An 11,302-nucleotide genomic window follows, 5' to 3' on the forward strand; every position below is an offset into this window, starting at 1 on the left:
TTTTAGTTAAGGTTAACCACATCTAATTTATTTCAACCAGATGACTTTAGAAATAATTTCCACAATTCTAGGTGATGAGAAATATTTTTCCATAATAGAAAACCTAAAAACTCAGTTTTCTGTCTTTAGTTGGAATTATCTGAGTTCCACATATTTTGTAACTAGAAAGATATGTTTGAACATGAAGCCATGAATTTGGTGGAATTGGAAAGAAGCAATGGTCTAAAGTGTTTCCCATAACAATAATGGTGTTTGGTAAGATGTCTCCTGTCCTTTACTTTGGAGAACATTAGAAGACAGCTAAGAGGTGAAATGGGTAGAATGCACACATTAGGAAAATGGATAGATGTGAGTTACTTGATCTAAGGACACAAACTTATACTCATTTAATACAGGACACTTCTATGAGAGGTGACATTGCCACTCACTTGACCTTGTGTAATATGCTGTCTTTCTCAGCTATGCCTCAGTATTCTGGAAACTACTCTGCAAAAACACCATGAGAACAAAAGCCACACATTAAAAATAATGGACAAAGCAGCTGGAACTGCAAGTGGGGACGATGAGGAATACAAATGAGAGCAGCCTGACAGGTTTTGTCCTGTTGGGGTTTTCCAATCATCCTCAGTTACAGAAGGCTCTATTTGTAGTCATCTTAATCTTGTATTTACTAACCATTTTGGGTAACACCATCATCATACTGGTATCTCGACTAGAACCCAAACTTCACATGCCAATGTATTTCTCCCTTTCTCATCTCTCCTTCCTCGACCTGTGCTTCACCAGCAGTGTGATCCCCCAGCTCCTGATAAACTTGTGGGAGCCCATGAAGACCATTACATATGGTGGCTGTGCTGTTCAACTCTCTGTCTCTCATGCCCTGGGCTCCACGGAGTGTGTTTTGCCCACAGTGATGTCCTATGACCGCTATGTTGCTGTCTGCCGTCCTCTTCATTACACTGTCCTTATGCATCCCCATCTCTGCATGATTCTGGCCTCTATGGCATGGCTCAGTGGGGTGGCCACCACCCTGGTGCAGTCCACCCTCACCCTTCAGCTGCCCTTCTGTGGTCATCACCAAGTGGATCATTTCATCTGTGAGGTCCCTGTGCTCATCAAGTTGTCTTGCATAGACACCACTTTCGATGAAGCTGAGCTTTTTGTGGCTAGCATCCTCTTCCTCACAGTGCCTGTCTCATTCATCCTGGTGTCCTATGGCTACATTGCCCAGGCCGTTTTGCATATCAAGTCAACTAGTGGGAGACAGAAAGCATTTGGGACCTGCTCTCCCCACCTGATGGTGGTCATCATCTTCTATGGAACCATCATTTAAATGTATCTGCAGCCAGCCAAGAGTAGATCCAAGGATCAGGGAAAGTTTGTTTCCCTCTTCTACACTGTGGTGACCCCTATGCTGAACCCTCTTCTTTACACACTGAGGAATAAAGAGTTTAAAGGGGCTCTTAAGAAAGTTCTAGGGAATATTCTGGGTGTAAATTTTACATGAATATCAAAAGTTCCTTAAAATGATACTCTCATGTAAACCTATCAATTTTCTTTTAGTTAGTTCCTTACTCAATTTTTAACATTTAATAGCATACTATGGAATATATGCATCTAGTCCTGACTTGCTATGACTCAGCAGTAGCATACAGTGAAATGTTTAGTCAATCTATGCTTCAGTGTTTTTCCTTCAGAATGTATTATTCAGGTAGCAAAAATGAGATTCCTTTACAAGATTAAGATGACCATGCAAACATTACAGGCATATGTAAGGCCATTTACCCTGTCCTTCATTCATTTAGCAATATTACAGTCCCTCATTCTTGCAGCCTTCCCTTAGCTCTAGATGCAAACATATAGCTTAATTCTTTCCAGGGATTCAGAGCTGGATGTAAATAGGATGGCTGCACATTTAGCAAACTGTCATGAAGTGAAAGACATTTTATTTCATCCTATATTACATCCAATAAAACTTGGAAGAGATGCATGGAGGTGTAAAAACACCTTGAGAACAAAAGCCACACATTAAAAATGCTGGACAAAGCAGCTGGTTGAAGCCTGGTTCTCTAATAGTAGAGTTGCATGCATGGTTGGATCAATGAACCAGTTCTAACTGCCTAACAATGTATTCTATTTCCTGAAACAAAGCACAACTATAGAATTTTTTGTGTCTTGCTAATACATGCAATTAGTAACATTTAGTATTGTTATTATAACTATATTTTATATATAAAACATTTTCTCATCATTTTGAATTTATTTTCCAGGTAAAAACTTGACAGCTTTCATTATTTACTACAAAACTTGGATAATTATTTTCATAATTTCACTGTAGTCATTTCCTGTAGCATTCCTTTTCTGAAGATGAAACTTGCATATTGATTTTGGGAAATTTTGTGTGGTTTACATTCTACTTTGCTGTATTATAACAAGTACTGTGTTTAGTCTATACAAAATGCCAGGCCTTAAACTCATATCAAAATAAAGAAAGAGTTCAGTGAGATGAGAAAGAATATGTTGGAAGGTCTTGCAAGTCCAAGTGTGTTAATAATTTTCATATAAAGAGTAAAGATGTCAGAAATTACCTATCACTTAAGACTTATTGGAAACAGAGAAAAAGATTGTGCCAGACAGACCTGAAGGATGTGAAATTCTAATCCAGCTGAAGAAGATTTTCTAAGAGTGATATATATAGATAGAGATTCACCTGTTTTCATGAAAGAAATAAATTTAAAAGTGTGAAAATGCCGAAGGAACAAAATAAATGTAGCATGGCTGAAACAAAGAATTAGAAGAGAAATGAGAAGATAGAAAACTGTCTGAATTGGTCAAATAATGCAGGGGCTGTGTAAGTCAGATAAGGAGTTGGACCAGTACAAAATGGGAAGTGGAAGTTCTGGGGGTAGTTAGGTAGAATCATGTTGTAGAATATGACCTTGGTTAATGTCTTCATTCATCAAGCCTGCCCCTCCTGTCACTGACTGGGCAGGGTCAGCAGCCTGAGTAACATCTTCCCTTAGCATCAATGAATTAACCACATCTGGTGTCAGACCAAACTTTGGGAAATTATTTGACATCAGAGTTGTTGCTAACTGATTTCCCAGTTTTCTTGGATGGATGCTGTGATTAAAGCAGAAGTAATAATCAGAGGAATCAATTAAATTATATTGATTATAATCAATGAATTATAACATTTCCCATATCAAACCAATTGAATGATTTCTTTTTAAAAATTGTTCTAGGATGCTTTTTATTCCCACACAATTATACTGTGAGCCACTCTGGTGTATCTCATATAAGGCAATATAAAAATCAAAGCAGGCTATGTCTTTGGGTGGAGAGAGTTCAAGTGAGGCTAAATGATTAAAGGGATAATGTAAGGGCCTGGATATGGAAGGAGGGATAGAATTTAGACAAAAAAATATGAATTAGTTCAGTATGTTAATGAATGTTGAGGTAGTGGAAAGAACATCTGACTCAGAAGAGCAGTCCTTGGGTTTGGGTCCTAACATTTCTTATAACTGGTACAAATTCCCAAACTTACTTCAGACACATGTAACCCTTTATTTAATGAGATAATTACATTAGAACATAAGATAACTTCTTTCAGCTTAAAACTTGCAACTACCATTGGAGATTGGGGAGCTAAGTAGATGTGGACAGGTTTGAGAGATATTAAGGTATTATCTGTAATTTGGGGGACTAGATATGAGGGATAAAGAGATAAACTTATTGACAGTTACATCAAAGATGGGCCTAAGTTTCTAATTTGAACAAAGTGCATTTGCAGTGCATTTCCAAGTGGAGAATCCAGTTCAAATTTGGATATGAGGCTCTGGTCCTCTCTAAAGGAATCTAATTAATATAGTGATTAGCAGACATGTTCATTTAAGGAGAAATTAAATAGTGATGAAAGGAGGGTGCTGTGAGTAATCTGACATTTAAAGTTTTGTGAGAGACAGAATAAGATCACAAAAGAGAAAATAAATTTAGACACGTTTACTGAGAAATGCTATATAATGTTCTTCCTGAAGATGTGGAAATACCAGCACATTTAAATAGCCCTGGTAGTAAGCAAGACATCAGTTTGATTTAGCATTTTACTTGAGTGCATGTGGATCTTGAAGGGATTTATAAAAGTTAATGGAGGTAGTAACCTTATAGTTTTCTATCACTATTGGTTTGTTTTGTCATTAATGTAACGTGAAATATTGGGCAAGAAAGCTAACCTATTTGGACTTCAAGTTTCATCTCTCAATTATGAGGATGTTGCAATTTCTTACTATTCATAAGTGCAAGGCAGTGTCTTGCAATTAATTAGTATAGTTGATTGACATTTTGAATTTAAGTCTTCTGTTACAGAGAATGAGATACATAGATAGATAGATAGATAGATAGATAGATAGATAGATAGATAGATAGATAGATAGATACAGAAACCTGGATACACAGAGGACAGATGATAGATACATAGATACATAAATAGATACTACATCATCCTGGAGCACTCAGTTCAAGGTGGTATCAACCATCCCTGAAGTTCAGGAAAGTGATTAAACTAGAGGAAGCAGTAGCAACAGACAAGATGGAATTTAACAAAGAATTGTGAATGCTGACTCTTGACATAATTTTCTTTTTCTTAGTTGCTAGTTATTAGAAGGAAAGAATTAAAGTGGTGGAGCTGTGACTCACAACATCCTTTGAAATTTGTTCTATAACTACTTGTTAAGTTGCAATTTGAAAGTTATGACCTCTTTATAAATATGTTTTTAATCAACTTTATTTAACAAAATATGAAGATAAATATATTATATTTCACAATAAGGAAATAACTGAAACTGTGGTGCTGTAACTCATAGCCACTTTGGAAATTTCCTATATAGCTACTTGTTAAATCATACTTTGGTAGATATTACCTTTTTTGTATCTATGTTATATTTCACAAGAAGGAACTAACTGACACTGTGGAACTGTAACTCATAACATTCTTTGAAATTTTCTTTGTACCTACTTGTTGAGCTGCACTTGAAAGCTATCACTTCTATATATACATGTTATATTCCACAATAAAAATATGGGTTAAAAAATCTACTTAGAATAATTACAATAAAGGTATATAACTCAAACTGTATGTCATTGCAAGTTTTTGAACTCTGAACTCACTGCCATCTCAAATGGAGGAATAATGCAAGTACAATGTCACTAAAATGCATTATTAGTTTAGAATGTACTGAGAAAGAATGAAATGTTTTCCAGTGGGCCATTCTTTATTGACTCTGTTAACACTGTGTTCTCAGTTTTGAGTTTCCTCAGAGACACGTAATTGCATTTTAATGATGCTTAGAGGGGTCAACAAGTTGAGGATTCTCATAAATTTAGAAACTGAACTGCAGAGGATGGTCCACCCTTCACTGCTCAGGTGGGGTAACTCCCAACCAGGCTTTAAACACCTGAGCACTTACTGAGACATCTAAAACCATCAGTCTTGTACTTCCCCAAAGGGAAGGGTAGACACAGGGAAAGCACATCTGGAAAAATGAGCCAGACCAAAGAAGCATCAGTTTCATACTGCAATTCTTTAAATTGAGATAGGGCACGATGTATGAATTTTCAGCCTGTTCCAAGGCTTTCTACAGCAGCTGATCTGACTAATAAACAAGCATTGAGTGTCACACAAAAACAAAAGGTAGCATCATTTTACCCCCGATATCTTGTAGTCAGAAAGACCCAAGAAAAGTGTCCTGGCTGTGGCAAATAGGCCAACTAAAATGAATTAGTGTTACTCAGGCAAATACTTATCATTTATTATGCCTCAGACTTCATACAATTACTTGTAATAAAAATTGGTAAAACTTGACCTTTCACGTTAAGATGAAGCTTTTGGCATAGTAGAAATATACAAAGGTAAAAATTTAGGTGAGTGGCATCCAACAGTTTCTATGATGAAATAGGTTTACAATAAAGAATGGAATGAGATAAGAATTGCTAAATCCCACCTGGGTGGGGAGTGGGTTATGTGACTGCGATCAGAGGTCAAGGAGGGATTTGTACATAAAAGTGGACAGCAACCAGTCTTGACAATGAAGGAGATGCTTTTCACGTGATGGGCACTGAAGGGGACTATCCATTCCATGAGGAGAAGCCTAAGGAATGTCTGACTGATGACTAAAGTGAAAGGACAAGTAGGGGAGGTGCAGGCCTCACAGAAGTTAGGTGTGCATGGGATGGCAGTGGATATGGGAGGACATAACCTGTTTTTCTGGTAGGTTTCATCCTTCGGGACTTCTCAGGGCACCCCCAGCTGGAGGCTGTTGCTCTTGGTATTTGTCCTTTTCTTCTATCCCCTGACCCTTGTGGGAAACTTTATCATCCTCATCATCTCATGTGTGTGGATCCTCCTCTCCACACCCCCATGGACGTTTCCCCTTGTAATCTCTCCTTCCTGGACCCCTGCTTCACCACTAGCCCTTGCCCCTCAGACTTCAGTGAACCTGCAAGGACCAGAGGAGACCATTACTTATGGAGACTGTGTGATCCAAGTCTGTATTTATTTAGCCCTGGGCTCTACAGGGTGTATCCTGTTGGCTTGTGATTGGCCTTGGATCCCTGTGCTGCTGTCTGTTAACCTTACACTGTGTAGTCATCATGAAAACTTCCATTATGTCAGGCTGCTAGCATCCATTTCCTGGCTGAGTGGTTTGTCAATTCCTTCATCCATGCTACCTTCACCTTGCAGTTTTCCTCTCTGTGGCAACCAAAGGCTGGATCATTTTATTTGTTAAGTACTAGCTCTCCTCAAATCAGCTTGAGTGGACATCACCACAATGAATTGGTGCTTTTGGTCCTTGTGTCCTGTTCCTCCTAATTCCCCAGCACTCACTCTTATCTCCTATGGCTTCATAACTCAAGCTGTGCTGAGATCAAGTCAGTGGAGACCAGGCGTAAAGTGTGCAGCACCTGCTTCCCATCATGGTGATCATTTCTTATGGCACCATCATCTACGTGTGTCTCCAGCCAAGTGACCATCATACCCCAGGAACAGGGCAAGTTTATCTCCCTTTGCCACAGTATGGTGACTCCCACCTTAAATCCTATCATCTTACGCTTTAAGGAATAATGATGTGAAGGAGGCACTGAAAAAACTGATCTCAGGAAAACTGTGCTCCCTCGAGATGTGATTCATAAGGTGTCACAAGACATGCAGTTATATTCAGATTATTTAGGCAAACCCATAGTTCTAAATTTCACACCAATTGAATTAATGCTCTCTTATTTTATATCATAAGGGCTTGTCCCCTTTCTTATAGGTATTAAGAAAAATTGCATATATGCTTATTTAAAAATGAAGTCTTGAGACATAAAAGAGCTCTGTGTGGTTTATAAACCAATTTTTAACCACCAACTTTTTTTATTTCTAACCATCTATTTTCCAAGGGCTCAAAAAATCATCAAATAGCTGACAACTGTTTACCTAGGTAATGGGTTTTTTTCTTCAATGTCATTGAATTCCTCAAGGTTTTTCAGTTTTCTGCCAAACAACCATCTTATATTTACTTATAAAATCTCACCTTAAAGCTTTGTATTGCAGAGGAGAAATTTCTATGTGTTACCTTTACCAAGGTGGAAAAATGTCCTGTTTATAGTTATCAGATATATGGACCAGAAGGTATGATATTACTATTATTTTCCTTATTCCATTTATCATTGAAAAGTCTTTTAAGAAGGAGTACAGTGGAAAAATAGATACTAAACATTATTTTTTCATAACTTAATGAATGCACCTGATTGTTGGTTTGTAAATCACTGCCAGTGCATGACAGATACAAGCATTATAAGAGAGAAAATAGTTTTAAATAATTTTACTCATAACCATTTAATACATTAGATGTATAAAAGTAATTGCAATTTAAACATACAACTATGTTTTTAATGATTACTATGCCTTATTAATAATAAAGAAATTTTGTTTGTCTCAGTCAATATTATCCAAATCACCTCATCATCAATCAAGAACATACTATAGACGAGAAGAACAGACTTCTGATTTTTTACTTTTTGCCCTGTGAACACACAGACCACACTACATAGACAAATGCCAATCTGTGTAGGCTGCAGCCAAAAATTCTATAGGGTGTGTGTGTGCATGGAATAGTAGCTGGAAAAGAACAGGGTGAACACCAAATATAAAAAAATAAAGACAAATTTTATTAGACTGAGAATTAATTCACTCTTTGTTCCTGGTATGTTCTCTCTTAGAAAAGAGAGTGATGTTTTATTGAAACTGTTTTTAAAGTGTAATTTACAGCATGTAACTTTTCTAGTAAATTAATTAAGGCTTTTCTTTTTTCAAAATAGGTATGAAATAATGTGCATAATTTGTTTTAGGTTGAAAGGTATTGATTTGATTATTAAATGGGAAGAATAAAATATGCCAAAAATGACTACATCATCATGGTATTAAAATAAAACCCATAAAATGAACTTTAGAAGAAATTCAAGCACCTAGTAACTTGCTTTATCAAAAGACAGGTTTGAACTTTTCACAATATCAATAGCTTATAACACTGAATAGCAGTAATTATATAACTGGATGTAAGATCATTCATGTTTACATTATTCAAAAGCAGAACAAAACAAACACAAAAAACAATGTCAGCACCAGGCTTCTCTATAGTGTGTGAGAGACATATTAAATTAAATTGGTCTTTCCTCTGATGGAAAAGTCAGGTTACAAATAATTTTATTTTATTTATTTTGGATGTTAAAGATGGTGTTGTATGTTGAAGATAGCAAAGATAAGAAAAGTTTTCTTGATCAGAAGTAAAGGATTACAAATCTCACAAATCTGTGTGTTGCAAGGAAGTGAGATTTGATATAAATTTAGAGGATTTGGACCTTAATGCCTGCCTTCACTCCTATTAATGAACAGAGAATTTGGGCTTTTATCAACTATAGTTCACTAATATGTTCCAGAAATAATGAAAATAGTGAAACCAGTGGATTTAATTAAATCAGAGACACAAAATATTTATTTTAGAAGACTTAGGATGAAGATACAAACAATGTATTAAAGGCATTGTTTTGTGACACTGAGGTTTCTTTCCATCCATATCTATGACTTCAGGTTTTCTTTACTCTGTGATAGCTCATTAAATGTTTAATTTAACATAGGACAGACATTATTGCCCCAGAGTTGAAAACATACAAGTTTCAAGATGAAGATATAGGTTTTTAGTAAAAAGATAAAATTGTGATATTAATACTTTGTTCAATGTAGTTTAAAAAACATCATCTATATAGTTGATAATAAATTTCACTAACTGAGTTAAAATTGTGAGATATTATTTGGTCATTCTACAAAAGCATCTAAACAGATGTACTTTGTGAACACTACATGAGCAACCACAAACTAATTAGTTTGCCAGAATCTCATGGTAGAATATTTCAAACTTCATACATATGGAAGTGATAGCATCAACATGGTGATGTAAACAGCTACTGAAAACTTCTCAGATATTCAGCAAAAATGGGGGATAACTCTGAATTGTTCAGGACTCAGGAGGAGGATAGGGATGGGAGAAGGCCCTACAAATGTCAAATTGAAGATGAAGAAAAACATCAGGTAGGAGAACTCTGTTCTGGAATAGCTAGTCCTCTCCTTCATCCTGACTTGGTTTTACCCAGCAAGAAAGGAACACAGAACCAGCAGATGGGATTCCTCTCACCCCCCACTGAGAACACAGAGTATAAAATCTCTCACAGCAGTGAGACAGATCCCTAATCTTTGGAGACCTGGGGGTTAGAGTTGGTCATTTCAAGGTCCATATCAGTGAGAGACAAAGTGTGAGAAAATGTGGACAAAGACTGAACACCTGGGTCTGGAAGCCCTTCCCCACCCTTGAGGGAAACAATAGCCAGTGGCCCAAATCTTGCCTGGGGGATGGCTGAAAACTGTGACAGCTGGGGGAGAACTCTGCCACAGGTGGATTGGGGAACATAGACCCACTTTGAGTCATATTTTGCCTGACAAAACTGAGGACACAAGAACCCCACAGCTTCAGCCTGCCCAGTCAGATGGGGGCTCCAGGATGCAACTCAGCCCCACTCAGCCAGAATCAGCAGGAGCTCTAAGAGATAATTCAGCCCCACCTAGTCAGATACAGCCTCAGATCTGAAGATAAACACTTTCTGGGAAGGATTAAGTCACCAAACAGCACCATCTGTTGGGCAGACTGGAAAGTGCAAAGGAATTGCAGAACTTCTCAGAACCTCTCCAGAACTTATCCCAGGCCCAATGGAGCTGGGCTACACCCCCTGCATAGGAACATATCCCTGTTTCAGCTGAGAAATAGAAACAAATCAATGGTTAAAGCAGTGCTCTAAAACAAATCAATGGATTGCTGGATGGCAAAAATAGATCACCACTGGGAGTAAACAAACTTGTTTTATCCATACAGAGACTTTGCTGTGGTGCCCAGTGCCTGTCCCCTGAGGAAGGCCTGGTTTGTGGAGGATACTGTGGGTCAGAGCTAATCAGATAACTGGCCCATGAAAGAGACATAGAGGCAGGGCAAGAATGAGTAAAACAAGCTGAAAAATACTGATCAGTTAAAAAGAAGAAATGCTAGTGATCTAGAATGCCAAAGAAGAGAGAGAAAACAAAGCCAAGCAAACACACACACACACACACACACACACACACACACACACACACACACACACAGCTTTAGGTAATCTCATTATGGAATATATACTTGGAGGATCTGAGGGCAGACACATGAATGCACACTTGCTCACTGGTGTTTATGGAGGCAATATTCATGATTTGCAATGGGTGGAAGTGGCCTAAGGGTATACCAAGTGAGGAACAGAATGATGACCTGTGGTGTATGTGTATAATGGAATATTAAACAACTACAAGAAGAAGTGAAGCTGTGAGACACACAATGAGGTGAATGGATACTGTAGTCAGCATTTTGAATGAAGTATGCCAGAAAAATAAGCAAACAGTGTAATGCCCCACTGATATGGACTAACTAGAATGTGTAAACTCAGAATTGAATCTTAGTTCAAAGCTTATCAGGAGAATGATTATTATAATGGTCCCTAGACTGTAAATTCTTACAGCAGTCACATCTATTCCTGAATTGTAATGGCCATCTCCAAACTCTGAGATGCTGATTCCTTTGTGTATAACTTGACAGGTATCTGGGATGTTGGGAATCTGTGTGACACCTGAAACTCAGAGCTAGAGCTTGGCAGATATGAATGTCAGTATTAGAGCATATAGCAACTGCTA

The 11,302-nt window shown here is 37.5% G+C and overlaps 1 pseudogene; it reads left to right on the top strand.

The window, feature by feature from the left end:
* Positions 1 to 559: 559 nt before the first annotated feature.
* On the top strand, positions 560 to 1,507 carry LOC119524564 (annotated as a pseudogene).
* Positions 1,508 to 11,302: the final 9,795 nt, after the last annotated feature.

The sequence above is a fragment of the Choloepus didactylus genome, assembly GCF_015220235.1.
Source record: "Choloepus didactylus isolate mChoDid1 chromosome 11 unlocalized genomic scaffold, mChoDid1.pri SUPER_11_unloc2, whole genome shotgun sequence".
NCBI classification, from domain to species: Eukaryota; Metazoa; Chordata; class Mammalia; order Pilosa; family Megalonychidae; genus Choloepus; species Choloepus didactylus.